Here is an 18,620-nt window from a genome sequence, read left to right as displayed (position 1 = left end):
ATGGTCTGTGACTGAGTGCTGGGATACAGAGATAAAAAGGACTCAAAAGTTATTTATGGAGGAGTGCAAAGGGACACATTGGGAGACAGCTCTTGCCTTCACAGAGCTTAGCTTCTGTAGCGGTAGTGCTCCATATTGTTTAGCATATTGTTGTAGTGAAAGTCAAAACACTTAAAATACCTCTTCTTCTTTTTGGTGGTGGGAGGAAGTTCCTGTCCCTCCAAGGAAGATATTCCAATTTTGCCTTCCAAAAGGTAAGACTGGAATGTGTCACTCCAGTCTAAAAGTCAGATGGCAGGTAGTATTGATGTCCAATTTTGTCTTAACACCTGGAGAAGAGCAAGTTATATTTATTAAACTTATTCTCTGTTGTGAAGTAGTGCTTTTAAAATACCTATTGGCTTTTTCAAAAAAAAATCCTTTTTTCAAATCTTCGTTCTGGGCATCATCACTTTCTGCAGTATTTTCCGATTCTAGGTAGATAACAACTAATTTCTGTTACTCATTGACGTTTTCGATGTGTTTTTAGCAGTTACTGTAGCAGCTTGCAGAGTGGACAAACTGGTCTACATACTTGGCTGTTGCATCAAGAGTTTCTCATCAGACCTAACACCAGGAAACTGTTTCAAAGTGGGATGTACCTGGAAAATTGATGTGACTCCACTCACGTTTAATTCTGAGAGTTGTGTTAGCAAACGGTACCGATTTTACTGGAAATAAGAGTTCCACATCGTTTTGGCCCTTGATAACTTCTTTTTTAATTTTGAAATAACTTCCTGCTTTTAAGAGTGGGACTTGAGAGAGCCAATGGATGTGTTTGTACACATTTGAAAAGTTGTTCATGTGTTGTATAGCACAGTAGGTGCCAACTAGGTATTGACTATTGTGTGAGCTATCTAGGGAGAATGGGAGGGTGAAGGGACTTCAGGGGTTCTACCCTCTTTTTTTTCCAATAGGAAACTTAGGTCCTCCCCATATAACTTAGTTTCTTTTGTTCTCTACTCATTCTCCCCCTCTTTCCCCCTCCTTCCTCTTTTCCCCAATCTCCTTTTACAGGGCAGTCAAATTCTAGATATGTGGATTTGTTTGACTCAGAATGCTTATTAAATTCAGGTAGCACATCAAGGAAGTTGGGGTGAACTGGTTTGTCACACTCTTTGAAGCTACTTGGTCTCCAATAAAACGTACTTTTAATGAGACCCATGCTATGCTGTTACTGGTGTTTTTCTAGAATAGCCACTTACTGAAGGAATCTTTTGAGGGGGGGTGTTGGGGAGAAGACTGGCTAGTAATTCTACAAGTATCTTTTGTCTTGCAAAATTAGATACTTAATGAATATAACCAGAAGATGTTCTGTTATTCATTTAGTTGGCAGCATGTTAGCTCATATAGCCTTTCTTGAGTTGGTAGAGAATTGCTCTTTACCAGGTTTTTAGGAAGTCTCCTTTTAAAGGTTTTAGGGTCTCTTTCAGCCAATTTGGCTGCCTTTATGGTGAATGTAGGATTTCATCGTCAGAGAAATCTTCCTTTGTGTTTTTTATTTTAGTCCTAGAGTTTTGTCATTTGGAGTTATTCCTTGAGTTCACTAGTTATTTTTACTTCAATACAGAGATATATTTTTTCTTAAAAATAACATCTTGATTTCCAACTTGTCTGCATCTTTCTGGTATTGGTTGGTATTAAATACAATATTCTATTCCTCATGATAAATTTAGGATCCTTGAAGTATAAATACTTTATTGACAGATTAGAGTTCACTTATTTTTCTTTGTCGTTTCATTTCCATTGGATAAATGAAAACAATTGACTTGCTTCTGAAGCTTGCAAAGATGGGAATATTTGAGCACCATGCAGGTAGAAGAGCTTCTTGGATGAAAGATACCAGTAAAAGAGTATTAATTATTTAGAAAGATTCCTCTTTTACTTGATAAATTGCATTTTAAAATGTAAAAGTGTGACTTTGTTGTCATTGCAATATATACTGATTTCCCCCCTCATTTAGCTCTTTGATAAACAATTTTCCACATTCTTAAATAATTATAAACTGTTTTTGTACGTTGTCATTGAAAGATTTGTTGACAGTAATTTAGTTCTGTGAGTTTGGCTGAAAAGATAAATGTCATTTCCACATTACTTAATTCTTTTCTTTTTGTTTCTATATGGTTAATAATAGAACTGTTACTTGTAGGTTGAAATAAACAAGAGAAATAATGTTGGTGTTAATCTAGGTCTCTTGGAAGTGTGTTAAGTGCCCGATTCTTTCTCCTTCAACAGTCTGAATTGGTTTTTCTCCTTCAGCAATCTGGATTGGTTTAACATTCTTGGGTATTGGTATTCAGGCATTTCTCATGAATACTTTGGTTCTAGAGACACACAATCTGTTGTTCAGGCTTTAAATCAAAGTTGCTGATGAATAACTCTTTTATTTACAGACAGAGCCAAATAAATAGCTCAGGGTGCTCTGTGCATTATAGAAATGACCTCAGTAAAGTAGATATTCTTCTACAAAAAGTCACTCATCCTTAAAGGTAAATGTCTCTTTCTTTGTGGGTCCTAGGGATAGGGCTATCCTTTTGGGCAACCTAGTGAAAATGTTGAAGATATATTTAAGCAACCTGAGGTTTTCTTTAGTTGTACTCAACATTAGCTAATGCTTCTTTCACCCATCTTCTTTTCTTCCTATTTTCCAAGCAAATTCAAGAAGCATTTATCTCCTGGTGGTTGTTGTTTAGTTGCGTTTGACTATTTGTGATCCCATTTGGGATTTTCTTGGCAAACATACTAGAGTGGTTTGCCATTTCCTTCTCAGCTTATTTTACAGATAAGGAAGCTGAGGCAAACAGAGGGAAATGATTTGTCCAGAGCCATACAGCTAGTAGGTGTCTGAGGTTGGATTTGAACTCCGGTGCTCTGGACTGCAGGGCCAGCACTATCCCTTGTGCCAGCTAGCTGCCCCGTTATCTCCTGAGAATAAAAAGCTATGTAAAAGAATGATTTCAACTGATATTAAACTTTACATTTTCCATCTGTTAAAAGAATTGGAGACAGTCTTTTTCAGTTGGTACCACCGCTGTCCAGTGTTTTACTAGGAGTGGTGTTGGCCAGCTAGGTGGCACAGTGGAGGCAGGGTCCATTGGCAGGTGAGTTTACCTTGCTGTTCCTGGTTTTCTCCGCCATAGAATGGGGATGCGAACACTTACATTGCAAAGAATTTTGTAACACTTAAAGCATCATATAAGTGAGTTATTATCTGCCATCAGCTATCAAAAGGAGGTGTTAATGTGCTGGGTTTTAGCTGTCTGGATGCTGCCTGTGTGAGAGTTGGATTTTTTTTTTTCCAACCCTTTTTTGGGTTTCCTTCCTTAGAAAATAGAATATGCGTAACCTTTTCTTGATGGCTCAGGATTATTACAGTCTTTTTGTGAGCTTTGCTGTACATCAGTAGTTGTTAAACTTTTGGTGTCAGGACCACTTTATCCACTTAAAAATTATTTGGGACTCCATAGAGCTATTGTTTATGTGGTAATTTCTACTGATATTTCCCATATTAGAAATTAAAACATCTTAGTATTACTGGGAAAGTAGTTCTGACTTTGTGGACCTCCTAAAAGGGTCTCAGGGACCCCTGAATCCTTGGACTTTCAGAACTGCTGTTCTAGATGGTCATAATAATAGTCATAACAGCTAGCATTTCTTGAGCACTTTACAAAATAGTTTACCAGTATGCCATTTTATCTTGATGACAACCCTGGGAGGTAGGCACTGTTAATATTTTCATTCTACAAGTGAGCGAACTAAGGCAGACTGAGGTTAAGTGACTTGGGTGGTGAAGAAGATAAGAGTGCTGCACCTGAAGTCAGGAAGACGAGTTCAAATGCAGTCTCAGACACTTACTAGCTGTGTGACCCTGGAAGTCAGTTAACCTCTGTCTGCCTCAATTTCTTTGACTGTAAAATGGGGGTGATAGTAGCACCTACCTCCCAGAGTTGTCACGTGGATCAAAAGAGACAGTAATTGTAAAGTGCTTGGCATAATGCCTGGCACATAGTAAGCACTACATAAATGTTAGCTATTATAGTTACTATTATTGCCCAAGGTCACATAGCTGGTAAATGTCTGAGGGAGAATTTGAACTCGGGTCTTCCTGACTCTAGGTACAGTGCTTAACACAACCTACCTAGCTGCCTCCAGGCATGATTTGTAACATTTTATTGAATCTCTGTTTATAGGATATGCATATGCTTTCCTGAATTACTCTTATATTAGTTTTCATTTTCCTTTTTTTCCTCATAGAAATGGAGCATTACATGATCTCCTAGGTATTCTGAATACCTTTCTGCAGAATGATTAAATCAAAGGTTGAAAGCAGCCTTCTCCTAAATTATTCTGTTGGTCTTAGTAAAATTATTTTCACTTTTATCCTTTGATATTTGTAGTTTTCAAAATAACTTAGTTTAGCATTCAAATATACTTCATCTCGGTCAGCTTCATCAGTCTTTCAGACTTTCAGGTTATTGCTACTAACGACAATTAAAAATTGGTTGTAGTTTTGCTACTAAGGACATAAATATATGACATTATATTTCTGGCTGTTTACTTTTAGATTTACAGAAGTCCTGTTTTTGTGCTGGGTAATTGAGGCTGAGCCTGTATTTGTACAACAATAATAATTTTTGTATTTATAATAGAGGAATTATTAAATCATAAAGTATTAGGTCGTAGAGTAAGCTAATTTCTTGAAGAATGGAGAGACCCTGCCTACCGTGTACTCGCACTGTTAAGTGCTGGGGATACAAGGAAGGGCAGAAAACAAAAGATGGTGAGGTCTTGCTTTCTGATGGCTATTTTGGCTAGTCAGTCAGTCAACATTTATTAAGTGTATTATGTACTAGCACTGTTGAATGCTCAGGATACAAAGAAAGGTAAAAAACCCAAGCAGTCCCCACTCCCAGGGAGCTCACAGTCTAACGGGGAAGACGACACACAAACGACTATGTACAGACAAGATAAAAAAAGGGTAAATTAGGAGGCTCTTTCCAGAGGGAAGGTGCTTGTTTTGTGTCCTTTGTTTTCGAAGAGGACCAGTAATGTCACGGGGTGGTTTCTTGACTCACATGAATTGGATTTAAGTGAGGCAGAGTGGCGTAAAGCAGAAAGCCTCACTGTCTTCTTGAGTCATCCGAAGTCCATTGGCAAGACGAAAGGCAGGATGACTGGCGATGGCTCGGGATGCAGTAGATGGCCTTGGCGTCTTCCATGTCGGACCAAGCTCTAAACACTCAGCTGCCCCTTGGGACAAATTATTCTCTCCTACCCATTCTGTCAGGGGAAGTCTTCACATGCTTGTGCTAGACACCCCCTCTGACTCATCAGTGGATTCGTGGCCTGTCAGTTACCCTCAATCTGGTTTAGTCCTGCTGAGAGGGTTTTACTGGGGTGTGGCCAGTGCACACGCTACAGCGTCTTGAAGCCTCAGGTGAAAGTTGGGTGAAAGATGGACACCAGAAGCGAATGAGCAGCCTGAAAAGGGCTTGGCTGCCCTCCCACCAGAGGTGCTAGTCCTCCCTGACCACCTTGTACACTTCACACACCCTCAGGGGGAAGGCACCAAGGTTAAAGAGAACAGGGACAGGTGGGACTTTAGGTGAGACTTAAGGTAATCCAAGGACCCCAGGAGGCAGAGATGGGGAGGAAAAGAATTCCAGCCATGCTGGATAATCAATAAAATGCTTGGATTCAGGAGATGGAAAGTTTTGTGTGAGGAATAGCAAAGAGGCCAGTGTCACTGCATCACCCTGTATTGGAAGGGTGGGTAAGGGGAGGGAAGTGAAATGTAAGGAGACTTGAAAGGCAGGAAGGGGCCAGGTTTTGAGGGTGTTGGAAGGCCCAACAGAGGATTTTATATTCTGGGGGTATTAGGGAACCACTGGGGTTGATTGAATGGAGATAGGTATTGAGTAAAGGAGGGTAATTGAGTGGCTAATGTGGTAAGACTTGCATTTAGGTAGATCAGTTTGGCATCTGAGTGGAGTATGGGTTGGAGTAGGGAGAGACTTGTGTCAGGGAGACCGGTCAGCAGATGTGATGAAGGCCTGAACCGGGCTGGTGGCTGTGTCCAAGAAGAGAAGGGGACACAGAGGAGAGAGAGATGTCACGGAGAGAACGATAGCACTGGACTGCTGATTGAGTATGGCAGTGAGATGGCTAGGATGACACCTACTTTTGGAGCCTGGGTGACTGGGAGGACGATGGCACCTTTGACAGTAGTGGGAAAATCAAGAAATGGGGGGAGCTCAGAGGGAACGTTGATGAGTTCCGTTTTGGACATGTTTAGTTTAAGATGTCTATGGGGCATCCAGTCCCAGATGTATAAAAGGTAGAGACAGTGCAAGACAGGAGGTTGGGAGCAAGGTTAAGGGGGGGACAGATAGTTGTGAGAGTCCATGGGATCTGATGAGATCATGAAAAGAAATAGTATATTACTGAGTGAGAAGAGGGTCCGGACAGAGTCTTGAGGAATCTCCACTTTTAGTAGGTATGTTGTGAATGCAGATCCAACTAAAAGAGACAGGCTAGGTCAGATAGGCAGGAGGAGAACCAGAGCAGAGCAGATTCATGAAAACATAGAAAAAAGAGTGTCAGGGAGAAAAGGATGATAGGCAGTGTCACAGGCTGCAGAGAAGCCAAGAAAGATGAGAGTTGAGAAAAGGCTATTAGATTTGGCAAGAGATCATTAGTAACTGGAGAGAGCAGTCTCAGTTGAATGGTGTGGTTGGAAACCAGATTGCAAAGAGTTATGAGAGTGAGAGGAAAGGAAGTGGAGACACATGGCTTTTTTCATGGATTTTAGCTACAAAAGGAAAGACAGATGTCAGATGATAGCTAGTGGAGATAGATGAGGGTATTTTGAGGATGGAGGAAACAGAGGCATGTTTGTAGGCAATGGGGAAGCAGCCAGCAGATAGGGAGTGATTGAAGATAAATCAGAGTCAAGACGATAGAGGGGACAATCAGCAGGACATTACAGCCTGGAATGGGATCACTTGTGTATATGGAGGGCATGGCTTTGGCAAAGAGAAGGGCCACCTCCTTATGTGAGACAAGGGTGGAGGAAGAGATGGTCGTAGAAGGCATCAGAGATGAGAAGGGGAGAAGAGGGAGCTCTCGGTGAAGGGCCTCTTTTTTGATTTTTTTTCCCAGTAAAATATGAGGCAAGGTTCTCAGAGTATGGAGTAGCTGTGGGAAACTTGAGGAGGGATGAAAAGGTTTGGAAAGGCCACTGTGGTGAATGGAAAAGTGAATGATTAGGGAGGAATAAACAGCTTGCCTTGCCAGAGTGAGAGCCCATTTGAGATTATATAACATAAACTTTTAGTGGACTCAGCAAGTAATTCATGTTTTTCTCTAGTTTCATTCAGCAGCATGTAAGTGGGATTGAAACCAGTGGATAGTGGGAATCATCCAAGGCTGGGGTATAGGATGAAGGAACACAGGACTCAAGAGGACAATGTAGAGTTGAGCTGGTTCGCCAAGGGGCCAGGATGAGAAGGGAAGAGAGTGTAGCCAGTGTGGGGGTGATGGCCTGGGAATGAAGAAGGGATTGAGGATTTGGAGGTCATGGTGAGAAGGAAGAACATGGTTTGCAGAGCAGGAGGAGAGGTGAAATGACAACAGATTATGATTAGATAAAGGAATTTTGTTCATGAATGTGGAAGTGTTGCCAAATGTATGACCATCTTTGTGTGTAGGTGAGGTAGGGTGGAGGATTAGATCATGGGAAATGAGTAAGTTGAAGAATTGGGAGGTTAGGGTATTTGAGGAAATATCGGTATGTTTGTTGAGGTCCCCTAGTAGGAGGGTAGGAGTTGGGAAGGACAGAAAGATTGTGATCCAGGCATTGAACTCGTTGAGGAATGAAGCAGAGTGTCCTGAAGGTTAGTAGGCAACAACTTTCCAAATTTTGATTGGGTAGTAGCTAGAGATTGAGTGAATCTCGGAGGAGGAGAGGTTACTCAGTGATAGTGGTATATTGAAAGACTAGAAGGGGCAGTAGAGAGCAAGGAGGATCCCAACTCCTTCACCAGAATGGGTGAGTCTGAGTGAGTGAGTCAGAGTACAGCCATTGCTGGGAAGGGTAGTCAGGGAGGTTACACTATTGGGCTAGTCACAGTGAGCATTAAGAAGGGTCAGAGGGAGAAAGGAAATGATCAAGATGACATCTAGTTTGTTACCTGTGGAACATGAATTCCACAGAACACAGCAGAAGAGTTAGGTAGCTTTGAAGTGGAAGGTTGGGTTGAAAGGAGTGGGGAATAAGGTTGAAGAATGGAGAATGGGATTCAGATTAGGGCAGCCTAGCATTTGGTATCACTGAGATAGAATGACTGTGACTTGGTGGGAGTTAAGGTGGGTTCTCTATCCATATAGTGCATCTTCTGCTAGAGTTGTCTCAGGGCTGGCAAGTGTGAGGGTGGGGTGGGGTGGGGGCAGTGAGGAGGGAGAAAGAGAAATTGTGTATAGGGTGCCTGAGTGGCAGTGGGGGGTGCAAGCAGATCTTGAAAAGGTGTAGTTGGTGGAAGATGGAAGGGCCCATGCAAGACAGGTCCTGAGGAGGAATAAGAAGACAAGATTTGGTGATTTAATACCGACTTCATGGTTTTGTTTTTTCCTCTTTGATTCTTTTACATAAGGATGGTTAAGTAGCTGATGTGAAATTGAGGAATTATTAATAAAAATGGTAATAAAACCCATGAGAAATCTAGAGGCAGGTCTTGAGTATGGCATCAGTGGTAATATTTTTTTAGCCAGTGATTCTTGATTAGTGTTACAAGGACGTTTCAGAACTGGAAGCATTTTAAAGTAGAATATTACTTTTGAGGCAGCACAGTTCATGGAGAAGTTTAGCATTGAAAGAGTCATTAAATGCAACTGATAACAAAATAAGAATCCTCTTTCACATATCTCCAGCCAAATACTCATCAAGCCTTTATTTGAAGACCTCCGTTAATGGGGAGCTAACCACTCATCATAGCAGCCATTCTGCTTTTAAATAGCTCTAATTGATAGGAACTGCCGCCTTACATTGAGCCAACATCTGCTTCTCTGCTTAGTTGTGTCCTTTGGCACAAGCAGAGCAAAGTTCAGTCACATTTCTACTTGACAGCCTTTTAAATACCTGAAGGCATTTCCCCCTTCTGTGACCTCTAGGCAAAATAATACCCTGTTTCTTCGTATGACATGATCCGTGGTCCCCTCCCAGCTTCTTAAAATGTGGACAAAACTTGTTAATGCTCTCTCAGCACCTCTGTTATTTGTCTCCTTATCATTTCTCATTTGGAGTAATGAAATAACCTGCTCTTTACTATTTTCTACATTTGAGTCCCTTGCTCCCTTGTACTTTATTGCCAAATCTTTGCTCATGTTACCAAAGAGAGCCAGAAACAACAATAATGACATCCTTACTATATCTCTTACAGATTTATGTTACATAATCTCAACTGGTCCCTCACTGCAGCAAGGCAGTCCTTGGATACCTCCCTAGTTCTCCATCTCACCACAGCATCTACTCCAAAACTTAATCCCTCTTGAAAATTTCCTTGGCGCTCCTCAACTCATCCTCTCAGCTGAGGATCTGTCTCATCCTCTGCTGAAAATGGAGAGCTCACTGTGCTCCCCTCCTCCTCTTCTCTTATTAGTCAGGTATCTTCCTCCTCCACCTCTGTCTCACATGAAGAGGTAGCCCATCTCCTTGCCTAGGCATACTCTGCTACAGGCACCCTGATCTCATTCCATTCCCTCTTTATCATCCCTGCTGTCTCTGTAATCTTCAGACTGTCCCTGTCTACTGGCTGATGCTGTGCTGCTTACAAATACTCCCATGTCTTCCTCCACCCTTTGCCCTAACATAATATCCCATTTGACTGCCGTCCTATATCTCTCCTCCTCTTTATGGGTAAACTTGTTAAGAAAGCCGACTAAGACTGGTTGCTCAATTTCTCTTGTCTTTTAAATCTTTTAAACCACAGATTTACAACAGTCTGGCTTCTGACCATATCATTCCACTGAAATTGCTGTCTCTAGTGTCTGCAGTGATTTCTTAGGTGCCAGATGTAATGGTCGTTTCTCAATTCTTGTCCTTCTTGATCCCTCCATAGTCTTTGCTACTGCTACGTCTCTCCCTCTCTCCCTCCCTCTCTTTCTTTCCCTCTTTTCCCTTTCCCTCATTCTGCTGTCTGTTAGTTTCTCTGTGTGGCCACTCCTAACCCACCTTTGCTGGATCTTCGTCTAGGTCACACCTACTAACTGTGGGTGTCCCCAAGGGTCTATCCTGGACTGTTTTTTCTTCTCTGTATTAACACTATTTGGTGATCTTATCAACTCCTATAGGTTCAGTTATCTATATGCAGAATATTCCCATTTTTTAAATAGCCATCCCTAATCTCTCTCCTGAGCTCTTGTCTCTCATTATCAGCTGCTTCTTGGAACTTTCCTCCTCTCTTCTGAACTTCCCTGTTTCTCTCAAGGGCAACACTGTGTTCTCCGAGTCACCTGGACTTGCAGTCTTGGTGTCATCCACTCTCATTTTTTTCACTTATCCCTCCATTCTGTAGCCAGGTCTTAGGTTTGCCTTTGCAACATCATTTCTCTCCACTCACGCAGCTGCCACCCTAGTGTGGCCCCCCATGGACTACTGTGGTCGTCTCATTGGCCTCCTGCCTTAGGTGTCGCATTACTCTGCTGCCATTGACTTTGCTAAAGTGTGCATCTGACCATGCCTCTTGACTGCTCAAAAAACTTTAGTGACTCCTTATTCTTTCTAGGATAATAAAACATAAACTCCTGTTTGACATTTAAAACTCTTTCCAGTCTGGTTCTAGTTTATCCTTTTGGGATGATGACACGTTACTCCATCTCACATGCTCCATGTGATCATAGCTTTCCCTTACTTAAGTAAATCCATTGATTTTTTTGTATTGCCTCTAGATTAGAATCACATATAGATTTAAACTCCTTTGTTTTGTTAAAGCCCTTAAGAATCTTGCTTCTTTAGCCACATTGTATGTACACATTTCTTGTACCCTCTTTATTAGCTCTTTTTGCTTTTACTCTGTACCTTTTCACTGACCATCCTTCACGCGGAGACACGCCATGTCTCACGCACGCGTGCGCGCGCACGCACACACACACACACGCACACACGCGAGTGCGCCCAGTAGAATGTCTCTGCCTTGAGACGCAGCTCGAGTACCATGGAATGCATGAATCCTTTTTTGATCCCCTCAACTGCGAGTGCCCTCCCTCTCAAGCTCTCTCATATTTAAGTACTTTGTATTTGTTCTCTTTGTATTCTCTTTATTTTGTGTATATGGATATTTCCTTATTGTCTCCCCCATTAGAATGTAACGTCTTTTCAGATTGTATTTTGATCCCAAGTGCTTAGTGCACTGCCTGGCATGTAGCAGATACTTGTTAAATAAATACTTGTTGATCGACTCCAGCCACGCTGGTCTTCCATATCCTGTCTCATGGATTTGCACAGTTGCCTACCTCCTCAGCGTGGAGTGATTTCTCTCTTGACTTCTGCCTCTAGGATCTCCTGGCTCCCTTCAGGGCTTAGCTTGGGTGCTATGTCCTTCAGTTGGCCTAGCTCAAAGTCTCCCTGCTTATTTGTATCTATCTTATATAACTTATCAGTGAATGATTCCCCCAGTCAGATATAAGCTCCTTGCTTTCTTGTGTTTGCTTCCCCCATATAGAGTCCAGTGCCTGGCACTTTTTTTATCTGACCTTTACAGATTGAACTACTCAGAGGTGACGTGACTTTGACAGGGTCATTCAGCGACCATGTGTCTGAGGCAGCGCCTGAAGTCAGATTTTTCTGACTGCCAGGGCAGCTCTGGTTCATGGTGCTTCTCATGCTGTGTCTGCCACAAATAAATGGTGATTGAGTATAATGTATGGTTTGTGTGGGATAGTTACTAATTTCCTGGTTGCTGCTTGTTGTCATACTTATTGTAAGTCCTCTCTCAGGGACCCTCGTCTCAGGTTTGCTGGTGGCTCCCAAGGACTTGTAAGAGGGTCTGCCTTCATGGCATTAACAGCAGCCAGTATTTCTGAAGAAGACCATCAAGGTCAACTCAGTTATTTTAGAAGCGTCGTGGTATAGTGGAAGAAGCCCCTGGTGTGCAGTCCAAGGAAGGACGGCCTTTGGATCCTGGCTCTGTCACTCGCTCTTTGAGTGACTTGGTGCAATGCACTTTGCTTCTCTGGCCCTCAGTTTCCTCATTTGTAAGCAAGGGGTTTGGCCTCAGTGCCTTCTAGGATCTCTCTGGTTCTGCATCTAGAATGGCAGGAACTTGAGGCTCTGGGAAGGAAGGGCTCAAAAATAGTATAGATACTTTTCCCTTCTAACCTCACCTGTTAAAGTGTCTTGTTCTATTTAAATTAACGTAAACCTGTTTCAAGAATTGTTAGTGGAAAATGGTAGCCCAGTCCCTGACACTTTGTGACACCCTCAGTTACTATCCCTGACTTTGCATGTTGCCTTTTTTTTTTCCCCCTTCATCAAGATAGTGCCCCAATTTCAGCTCCTCCTTACCCTTTGGCCAAACTCATGATTGTTCAGATCTTTCATCATTTAGCTTAGGCTGGTAGAAAGTTGTCTAGATTTGCCTTTTCTTAACCACAAAAGTGCTCACTTCTTGTCATCCCCTTCCCCTCACTGCCTCTTTCCTTAAATTTACGAGGCCACAAAAGGGACTAGGATTGGATAATTGATCGATGATAGTAGTCACCTGTCAGAAATTGTAGCTTTGGAAACAGAAGAGGTAAGTAAGGTGGTGAGAGTTTCCCCTCAGTGGAGGTCTTGGAGAATTTGTAGAGATTCTTGTGCAGATGTGTGTTCAGCTAGATCAATTCTCTTTGAGGTCCCTTCCAACTGACGGGAATTCTGAGATCAATGATCAGGAGGCTTTTTTGGGCAGGTTGGTCAGGCTGGTCAGGCTGGCATAGATATGCTCCCTCTGCCATGGCTGCTCTCATTACTGCTGCATCTCTCCCAGTACTCTCCCACTGTTTTGTGTGCTGCTGCTTCATGAGTGTTTGTTGAAGCTCAGCAATGAGAAATATAAAGATAGGCAGTATATTGAAATGTATGCAATAAAGTATTTGTACACAATAATATATAATCATTTTAGACACAAAAAAGACTTAACGTGGATACATATCAGAAGTACAGGAGAAAGATCACTAGGCATTAGGTGGGGCCAAAGACCTAGTTCCTCATTTCAGTTATATCTTTAACTAGCCCTTTGACTTTACCTAAGGTACCTTATTTTTAAAATGAATACATTGGCAGAAAATAAGCCTTCATTGATAACATTTACCTTTATAGGAACTTAGCTGTTTTCTATATTGAAGAGAGTCACAGAATGTTGGAATTGGAAGGAATCTTGGGAGCTGTTTAATCCAATTTATAGCCAAAAGAAATCTCTACTACAAGTGGACGTTAGGCCCCTGCTTGAACATCTCCAAGGAGGGAGGCCAGCCCACCGTCCCCCAAGGCAGCCCATTCTTTTGGGTAGTTCTCACTGTTATTAGGAGGTTTTCCTGACTTCAAGACTGAAGTGGCTTCTTTAGAACTTCTTGCCTCACTCCAGGTTCTCTCTTCTGGGGCCATACAGAACAAATGCAGACCTTCTACTACATGATAGCCCTTTAGATACTTCAGTACTGTTGTTGGGTCTGCCCTGAACTTTCTCTTCGCCAGGCTAAACATCCCCAGTTTCCTTCATCTAGATCTTCATGTGACTTGCTTGCGGCAGTCTGAACTCTCCAGCTTGTGTGAGGCCATGCTAAAGTGACTCCCCAAGCTCAGCACCATACTCTTGATGTGGTGATGTGGTGTGACCTGAGGCAGTGTAGAGAGAGACAGTTTGACTCTTGCTCCCAGAAAGCTGTGCCTCTCTGTGTAGCCCAAGACTGTAGCAGCAGTTTGAACTGCTCTGTTATATTGCTGACTCTTCACTTGCAGTTCATTAAAACCCTCGTCTTTTTCAGATAGATTGATTGCTGTCTGAACATGCCTCCTCATTTCATAATTATGTTGTTTGTTTTCAATCCAAATGTAAGACTAGATATTTATTCCCGTTGAATTTTGTCTTGTGGTTGCATCCCCAGTTTTCTCTATGCTTTCTCACTTGGTGACCTCGTTAACTCCCATAAGTTCAATTATCTTTATGTAAATTGAACCTCAGATACTCAGATGCATTCTCTCTCTCTCTCTCTCTCTCTCTCTCACACACACACACACACACACACACACACACACACCCCACACACCTACTAGCACTCTTGAATGCCAGCCTTCTATCACCAGTTATCTATTGGACATTTTAAATTGATTAGCCAGTGGGCATCTCAAAGTAGAACTCATAGTTACCTCTCCTCCCAAGCCTCCTTCTCTTCAGAAGACTTTCTGTCAAGGTGACCACTGTCCTTTCAGTTCCCCAGGTTTCCTCACTCTTCACTCATCCTATCTTGTCAGTTGCCCCAGTCTTATTGATTCTACATCCATAGCATTGCGCACATTCATACCATTTCTCTACCCACATGGCCACTGAACTAGTTCAGATCCTCATCATCTTTTGTTTGGATTATTGCAGTAGCGTCTTAATTGATCTTCCTGCCTCAAGTCTCTCCCTACTCTGGTCCATGTTCCATATAGCTACCAAGCTAAATTCCAAATGCATTTGTCTGACTGCTCAATAAACTCCAGGGGTTCCCTGTTATCTCCTACTATAAATACTTGGGATTTAAATCTGCTTCCAATCTACTTTCCCATACTTATTCGACATTATATCCTTTCATGTACTCTTCAGTGCAGCCAAACTGGCTTTTTTTGTTGCCCATTACGCATAATACATACCTCCTATCTCTTGTCTCTGTGGCATTGCCTGTGTGGCCCCTTTAGCTCCTGCAATGCATTCTCTCTTCATTTTGTACAGGCATACCTCAGAGACATTGCTGGTTCAGTTCCAGACCACCACAATAAAGAGAATAGTGCAATAAAGCGAGTCCTACAAGTTTTTTGTTTCCCAGTGTGCATGAAAGTTATGTCTGCCCTATGCTGTATAGTTTTTTAAGTGTATTATGTTAAAAAAAAAGTACATACCTTAATTAAAAAGTACTTTGTTAAAAAATGCTAACCATCATGTGAGTCTTTTTGCCGGTGGAGAGTCTTCCTCTGATGGTGGTGGTGGGCTGACAGTTTGGAGGACTGTGGCAGTTTCTTCAAATAAGACAGCAGTAAAGTTTCCCCCATTGATTGCCTCATCCTTTCACTTGAACACTTAGAGGCTATTGTAGCAGGGTCATTAATTGGCCTAATTTCAATGTTGTTGTGTCTCCAGGAATAGGGAGACCTGAGGAGAGGGAGAGAGACAGGGGAATGCCTGTCAGTGGATAAGTCAGAACACACACAACATTTATTGATTAAATTCAGTGTTATGTGGGTGTGGTTAGTGGCACCCCAAAATGATTACAGTAGTAATAGTAGTAATCACAGATCATCATGATTGATGTAATAACAATGAAAAAGTGAAATATTGTGAGAATTGCCAAAAGGTAACATGGGGCCACATTATAAGCACATGCTGTTGGAAATATGGCGCTGATAGACTTGATTGATACAGGGTTGCCATAAACCTTCAATTTGTGAAAAACGAAATATCTGCAAAGCACAAGAAAATGAGATATGCCTGTATGTACTTAGGTATTATCACACTCTCCCTTCCCCCCCTTTTGAATGTAAACTCCTTGACTGCGGGAACTGCTTCAGTTTTGTGCCTGGCACATGATTGCTTATGCTTACTGATTGATCCATTGGTCTTACTAGATTGAGCCAGGGATATTCTAGTAAGGTTTAACAGTTGGTCCTCTGGGGAAAAGTTTAATATTCATTTTAAACATTAATTTAATGGGCATATTTAAACATATCTCCATTGCTTTTTAAAGTCTAGACAGTCAGCAAAAGAAATCAAACTCTGATTTGTAGCATTTGCTGATTTTGGAGGTACAGATGCTTACACTGAAAACTGGATGTGGAGAACTGGTTCAGTCTGACTTTGGACGGCTCCAGCATACCCAGTGGAATTATCTGTCAAGGTCTTATTGCATTTTGACTTTGTCATCCATTGTATTAGGTATCTCTTCAGCTTTGTGTCAGTTGGAACTTTTGATACCATCTTTGCTTTTATCCAATACACACACACACACACACACACACAGAATATATGTTGCTTAGGGAATAAGTAGATTTTCTTTTGCTCAGAACAATATTTAGTATTATACAAGGTGGAGGCTGTTCAATCGCTTCTGTGTTTGACCAGAATTAAGGTAGCACTCTGAAGCAAAAGAAAATTGGGTTTACTGCGATCAATTTAATTTCTCAGAGACTCTGGATCAGCAGGACTTAATTTCCTCTTTTTGGACCAAATCACTTCCAGGAAATAGTGGCAAGGTTCCATTTGTTTGTATATGTTCAAATTAATGCCTCACTACTGCAGCCTTACAGGGTTAGGTGAACCAGTTTTCAGAAGAAGGATTTTTATAATGAATTAAAACAGTAACCTCTGTTAAATTCCTGTACTGGTGTTTCTTTGTGGTGTGACTGTGCTTTTGGTTGTTGAAAATTGTGCCAGTGAAAACTAAGGCCATGGTAATGGGGCTCAGGGAATATGCTTATATAATGTCATTATTGGTAAATGAGATTGTTTTGGGCAACATTATGCAGGATGTGCTTGTATGTGATAAGGCAGTGTTTGGTTGTGGAAAGGACATTCTTGTTCTTTCCACCAGAATAAAGTAATCCAGTTCTATCTAGGCTCTGCCACCAGCTTGCTGGGTGACCTTGGGCATATCATTATCTGGGCCTCAGGTTGCTTACGATAATTATGTGAAAGCTCTACCAGTTACATATTATGACTGTCATGAGTGATAACAAAATGCTATAGGAATTTAAGCAAGTGAAAAATCAGTTTTGCTTGGAGTGACTAGATTACCTTTCAGTGGAGGGTAGGGTTTTTGAATTGTGCTTTGAAATATGAGTAGAATGTCTTTTTTTTCCCCCTCCTCTCATAAACACCTTCCTCGCCCCACCCCCAGCATTAATAGTCAAGTAGAGCAACTTTTCATATTGGCCTGGTCCAAAAATTATGTATACATTTCATTCTGAATTCTTCATCTCTATCAGGAACTGAGTAGCATGTTTCATTATTAGTCCTTTGGAATTAATATTTGGTAATTATGCTGATCAGAATTCCTAATTCTTTTGGTTGTTTGGCTTTATCTTTTTTTTTTGTGAATATAGATTGTTCTCCTGGTTCTGTTGACTTCACACTGTATCAGTTCACACAGGTCTTCTCAGTTTTCTTTGAAATTAACCCCTTTGTCAGTTCTTGCAGTATAATAGTATTCATCACAATTATATGTTATAACTTATTCAGCTGTTCCCCAAGGGCATCACCTTAGATTTTCATTCTTCACCACCTTAAAAAGAACTAGAGATATTTTTAATCCTTCCCTTAATCTACCCTCCCTCCAATTCCTTCCTTCTTTTACTTCCTGTTGCCCTGTTGAGTAAAATGTATTTCTGTATTCATTGGGTGTGTGTGCATGTGTGCTTGAGTGTGCATATTCTTCCCTCTTGTGATCAGTTCAGAGAGAATAAGGGTCAGGTGGTAGCTGTTCCCTCCCACCCTTCCTTTTTGTTTGGATGTCTGCTTCTACATCCTGATAATGGGAATTAATTTTACCTAACCATCCTTTCCCTGTCTTCCCCACCTCTTCTCTTTGGTGTTTTCCTTTTTCCCTCTTTTTATTCTTCTCTTAATATCATCCAGACATAATGGAACATTCCCAGGCCATATCTAATTAGACTCCCTCTGTGATCCCTGGTGGTGATAAGGTTCATAGGTGACCTCCCATATTTGAATTATATATAAGCAGCTTATTCCAGAAGATTTTGTATGAAGTGATGAAGAATGAAATATTTCAATGATTACAGTGTTGTAAAGGAAAACAACACTTGGAGAAGATGTGGGAAAATTGGAGCGCTAATGCATTGTTGGTAGAGTTGTGAACTGATTCAACCATTCTGGAGAGCAGTTTGGAATTATGCCCAAAGGGCTATAAAACTGTGCATACCTTTTGATTCAGCAATGCCAGCGCTAGGTCTGTATCCCAAAGAGATCATAAAAAAAGGGAAAAGGACCCACATGTACAAAAACATTTAATGATCATTTCTGCTTATCTTTTTGCTGTTCTTAACTCTTTTTCTTTTTCTTTCTTTTTTTGGCGAGGCAGTTGGGGTTAAGTGACTTGCCCAGGGTCACATAGCTAATAAGTGTCAAGTGTCTGGTCTGAGACCGGGATTTGAACTGAGGTCCTCCTGACTTGAGGGCCGGTGCTTTATCCACTGTGCCACCTAGCTGCGCCCTTTTCCTAACTCTTGTGTATGAATGTCAAAGTTATTACACGGCTCTGGTCTTTTTCATCAGGAATGCTTGGAAGTCCTCTGTTTCATTAAAGTCTATTTTCTTTCTTGTAGTATTATACTCAGT

The 18,620-nt window shown here is 41.5% G+C and overlaps 1 protein-coding gene across 10 annotated transcripts in view; it reads left to right on the top strand.

Annotated features, from left to right (window-relative positions):
• The window catches only part of GIGYF2 (GRB10 interacting GYF protein 2), a 162,318-nt gene that overhangs the window by 1,622 nt on the left and 142,076 nt on the right, over positions 1 to 18,620 (top strand). The window lies entirely within an intron of this gene.

This window comes from Phascolarctos cinereus, unplaced genomic scaffold (genome assembly GCF_003287225.1).
Source record: "Phascolarctos cinereus isolate Bilbo 61053 unplaced genomic scaffold, phaCin_HiC Scaffold_5;HRSCAF=322, whole genome shotgun sequence".
NCBI classification, from domain to species: Eukaryota; Metazoa; Chordata; class Mammalia; order Diprotodontia; family Phascolarctidae; genus Phascolarctos; species Phascolarctos cinereus.
This window is presented reverse-complemented; position numbering and strand designations above follow the sequence as displayed.